The sequence below is a fragment of the Ursus americanus genome, chromosome 22 (assembly GCF_024610735.1).
Source record: "Ursus americanus isolate L20-20 chromosome 22, mUrsAme1.1.p, whole genome shotgun sequence".
In the NCBI taxonomy this organism is placed as follows: Eukaryota; Metazoa; Chordata; class Mammalia; order Carnivora; family Ursidae; genus Ursus; species Ursus americanus.
Genome location: NC_142148.1, coordinates 13,992,473 through 13,997,815, shown reverse-complemented (window position 1 = coordinate 13,997,815; position 5,343 = coordinate 13,992,473). Strand labels below are relative to the sequence as shown.

Sequence of the window (5,343 nt, the reverse complement as noted above, 5' to 3'; positions counted from 1 at the left end):
AGAAAGTACTAAAACTGAGGGAAAAATACAGGCAACTTTGGTACAATTAAAAAAGAATTCCATCAGTAAAGAATATAGTTTTTTATGTTTTGCTTGGCATGGGGCCCCATGAGGGGCCCGAACTCACAACCCTGAGATTAAGACCCAAGCTGAGATCAAGCATCAGACACTCAACCAACTGAGCCACCCAGGCGCCCCAAGAATACAGGTTTAAAGTGAAAGATGATAAAATCCATTCTCAATAGCAACCAAGGCTTGGAAGTAACTATGAATATGTTTCAAGAAAAAAGTTTCAAGAAAAAGAGCAACACACACACACACGTACATTCACACACACGTATGTATATGTGATACATGAACACGCCCCTGCGGATGTACACGTATGCCAATTTCACCACATGAATAAACACGCTTGGTCTTCCCTGGGACAGACGTGCAATGTGGCAGAGAGGCCAGGAATGAGCTTAGGGAAAAATCCCACTCAAGGGAATGAGGATTTGAAGGAAAAACACCTCGTACTAACTTAACGGCAATCCTGCCTAACTGCATATATGCAGCCAACGTCATTCTAATTGGCCTTACAGAGGCCTTTTTTTCCCCTCAGAATTTGGTCAGCGAATTCTAAAGAACACGTCTATGAACCCATTTATTAGAAAGAAGAAAGAAGCAGAAACCTGTCGGTTGACATATTCAAACCACTGATAGCACAGGGGTGAGTGGATACCAGACAACACCAACACCAGGGAGACCAACCCTTTCTGGATTCAAACACCATCAGCATTCTCTTTACTACTCAAATCTGCTTATCTCTGCATTTTTTTCCTACCTCAATGGCTCTTTTCTTGACTTGGCTGCAGGAAGCTTCAGCATCCCATATTAGCTGTCCGTGTCTGTCTCCCACCACAAAGCTCCCACGAGGGCTTTCGTGAGCTGGGCTTTATCAAATGCTTACCTGTGGCAGTCCCAGGGGTCCGGGGGGTGGAGTACCACCGTGAGTCCTCTCAGTTGATGCCTCTGCAGTTAAAGGAATCAGAGTCTGTCACTAAAAGGCTATGGAATCTGGGAAGACAAAACCAACCTGTCTACTCTGAGCCCTGAAAACACCCTAAATTGAGAGATAGTAAATTAATTATCGTAGGAACAACTGGTACTGATTTGGAATGAAATGAGGTTAGATCCTCTCACCTCATCACATATACTGACAAGTAACAGTGTGGAGAAGACTTGACTAATTTCACTTAAATAATGTTTCGTTATTTTAAAAGGGAGGCTCACTTGGCATAAAGTCTGAACTGTGCTACGTTTTCATAGCTCACACTGAACGTTTCACCACATGGATGAAACACACTCTACTTCTCTCCTGAGTGAGTTCTCTGATGTTGTAGTAAGAGTTGATATGTGGCAGAAAAACGTCTCGCATTAATTGCATTTATAAGATTTCACGCCTCTGTGCATTTTTATAGGGCTTTAGCATTCTGTGAATTATGTGACCTGTTGCTTTGTTGGTCATTGCTTCTCCGGCATTTACCCCTTATGAGTTTTCTTTTTTTTTTTTTTTAAAGATTTTATTTATTTATTTGACAGAGACAGAGACAGCCAGCGAGAGAGGGAACACAAGCAGGGGGAGTGGGAGAGGAAGAAGCAGGCTCACAGCAGAGGAGCCTGATGCGGGGCTCGATCCCAGAACGCCGGGATCACGCCCTGAGCTGAAGGCAGACGCTTAACCGCTGTGCCACCCAGGCACCCCCCTTATGAGTTTTCTGATGTAAAAGGAAGTTTGACTTGTGGCAAAAAGTTCTCTTGCATTTATTACCTTCATAGGGTTTCTCCCCTGTATTTTCTGATGTCCAGTGACAGTCCACAGCCGACGGTGGGTTTTGCCACATCCACTCCATTCATAGGGTTTCTCTCCGGTGTGAATTCTCTGATGCACTCTGAAGGCTGACTTGTGGCAGGAGAATTTCCCACATTGGTTACGTCCATAGAGTTTCTCCCCAGTGTGAGTTCACGGATATTCCATGAAGGAGAACTTCCGGCAGCAGGTTCTCCCACATGCCACACATGCGCAGGTCTCTTCCACATAGCTTACTGATGCTCAACGAGGGGGGAGTTTTTGCTGATGGCACACCCATGTTCATCACACTCAAAGAGATTCTCCTCTGTGTGTGTTCTCTCGTGTTCCTCACGGTCTGACTTCACAACGAACGTTCCAGCACATTTATTAAACACACCATGTTTCTCTCCTCTGCGGGTTATCTGATGTGCAGTGAGGCCCTGTTTAGTACCTAGAACTTTTCCACATTGACTGCATGCACAGGGTTTCTCCCCTGTGTGAGTTCTCTGACGTACAACATGGGTGGGCTTCTTAGAAAAGGTTTTGCTACATTCACTGCATTCATTCGGTTCCCTTTCAGCACATGCCCTCTTCTTTGTCATGAGTGGCTCTTCTGAAGAAGGTTTTCCCACATTTATGAGTCAAAAGGTTGTTTCGAAGTCTGGAATGTTTTGGTGCAGAATAAGGTCTTCATTCTGACTTCTGGCTTTCCTAACTGGATCATATGTGGGTTGTTTTTTTTTTTTTAATTCCAGTATGACTTTTCTCACACTTAGAATAGAGTGGCGGTTTACCATATCCACAGTATTCATCAGGAATCTTTCTAAAATAGCTTTCCAGGGGCGCCTGGGTGGCTCAGTTGGTGAAGCGTCTGCCTTCCGCTTCAGTCATGATCTCGGGGTCCTGGGATCGAGCCCCACATCAGGCTCTTTGCTTAGCAGGGAGTCTGCCTCTCCCTCTGCCTCTGCCCCTCCCCTGGCTCATGCTTGCTCGCTCTCTCTCTCTCTCAAATAAATAAATAAATAAAATCTTAAAAACAAACACTTTAAAAAAAATAGCTTTCATCGCAGCAATTACTTCTGAATTAGTTTACAAATGGGCTCCACAGGGATCATATCTGTAGGGTATTTTTCTTGAGGGAACAATATTCATGTCCAGATTCAATGTTTTCCCAAATACATTATTTCTTTCTGTAATTAGTGTTTTATTGTTGAGGCATAAGCTTTGCCTCAAATGCAGCTTTGGATTTCCTTGTCTTTCTCTAAGACATCACCGACTTCTAGGAAGGAGCACAATTAACAGTAACTTGTGAGCCTTTCCACACTTGCTATGAAATGAGAGTCACACCTCCCTTGCTGTGGGGGATTCAACTGCAGGCCCAGCCTCCCAGAATTAAGGACATTGCAAGGGCAAAATCCCCTCTGTGGTTGATTTAGCAGAAAACAAAACCAGAAACCAAAACAAAACCAAGCTCCCACTCAACGCCCGCAGCCTGTTTCATAGGATGAAGGGAAGAGGAAACTACCTTTAACACAGAACAAAGTAAGACAGTCACAGGGAACAGTGAGCACAAAGTGAACTGTGAATATGGCTGACAGAGGCCTGAGTAAGACAGACAGGAGCCAAGGAAGCACTTAGAGACAGTGAGACCTGGAGACACAGACCTCAGAGAGACAGTCAGTAGGACAAAGAAACAAAAAGCAGGGGTGAATCTGAAATTTTGGCAGTGACATGGGAACTCTGGAATTTGCACAAATAAAAAGGAGAACATGTGTCGAGCAGGGTGGGGACAACGGTGAGGCAAGCATGACCTCTAAATCACCTGCATGACCCCGAGAGTGAGTGTCTTCTTGAATTTGTGCCCGAAACACTCTGTTTGCCTCACCATAGTCCCTACCCTCGTGGGGCTGAGAATGGAAAGTGAAACCACGCTTTCTCCGTTGAAGGATGGAGAGAAAAATGGAAGGTAACTAGTCAGATCATGTAAATCAAGCAGGATTTCTTTTTCTTTTTTAGAGGGGGGAGGGGCAGAGGGAGAGAGAGAATCTTTTTTTTAAAATATTTTATTTATTTATTTGACAGAGAGAGAGATAGCCAGAGAGAGAGGGAACACAAGCAGGGGCAGTGGGACAGGAAGAAGCGGGTTCCCAGTGGAGCAGGGAGCCCAGTGTGGGGCTCGATTTCAGGACCCTGGGATCACGCCCTGAGCTGAAGGCAGATGCTTAACGACTGAGCCACCCAGGCGCCCAGAGAGAGAGAATCTTAAGCAGACTGCGTTGGGGGTAGAACCCAATGTGGAGCTCGATCTCACGACCCTGAGATCATGAGTTGGATACTTCACTGACTGAGCCATCCAGGTGCCCCAAGATTTATTTCTCTCAAGATGGATCTATGAATGTCTGAATATACAACAAGTCTGTAACAGTGGTCGGTGGGGGCTGGAGGGGTAGGCAATAGCGAATGCCACAGAAATAATGTGTAAGGTACGGTGAAGGAGGGACTGGGCTCTGGGGATAGGTAATGTAGTGGCGAAAATCCTTATAAATTTTTCAATTAAAGAGAAGAGTACATTTATTCGGGGAAGATGTTTTATATACCTGCAACATGACAATGATCTAATCCTCAATTACCTCCCAAGGTCTGGGGCCTATAAAAAGAGATTCCTGAGAAACATTACCAACCACGATCGCTAATGGCCTTGGAACTCTCCTTTCCACTGGTTTCCACCTGCTCTGAGATCACTTACTCACCTGGGTAGTTCTGATGTGAGAATTCCTCCACTGACCATGGCTCTTCTCCTTGCCCCAGTTTGCAGATCACGTCTGGTTTGCTAACATGATACCCTGTTAATGGGAAATAACACAGAACTCGGACCAAGCTCTTTGGATTTCAGGGACTCTGAAGCTTTAGAAGCTACGTGATGAGGATGCCCGGTGATTTGTCAATCAAGCCAGAACACTTGGAGGAAGGGTGGGAGGAGCAGTGGGCACATGCACACACTTTGACTGCCTAAATCCTCTTTCCCTGATGCTGAAGGCTACGTAATTAAATCCAACATGTTTCTCTGACACAGAGGAAATGCATGCTTTTGAGAGTTAAACATGGAAGCTGCACTCACTCATGGAGACCAGCTGCCTGTAGTCTTCCAGAATCACATCCCTGTACAGGAGCCTCCGAGCAGGACGCAGTTGCTGCCACTCCTCCTGGGTGAAGTCCACAGTCAGGTCCTTGAATGAAACCCATCTCTGAAAGAATATGTTCAATCCAAGGTGAACAGAAGCCCATAGGATCCTTGGGGTGCTCCCTACCCTTCACTTTGGAGAACGCTGTTGTGAATAATGGGAATCCATAAAGAGATATTTGTTAGCAAGAACTGGAGTTTGGTGATCAAATTTACAGTTTAGAAGCAATGCTCTAGAGCACAGGGGTCAGCAAACTACAGTCTGTGGGCCAAATCCAGCTCACTGGGAGCCAAATTTGGCCACATCCATTGGTTGACACATTACCAA

The 5,343-nt window shown here is 45.4% G+C and overlaps 1 long non-coding RNA gene across 1 annotated transcript; it reads right to left on the bottom strand.

Annotated features, from left to right (window-relative positions):
• Nucleotides 1–884: 884 nt before the first annotated feature.
• LOC148108021 (uncharacterized) lies at nt 885–5,073 on the bottom strand. The gene is made up of 3 exons (XR_015721191.1): nt 4,953–5,073; nt 4,585–4,677; nt 885–1,014 (listed from the first exon to the last, which is right to left on the bottom strand). It is a non-coding gene; the product is annotated as an uncharacterized LOC148108021 (long non-coding RNA).
• Nucleotides 5,074–5,343: the final 270 nt, after the last annotated feature.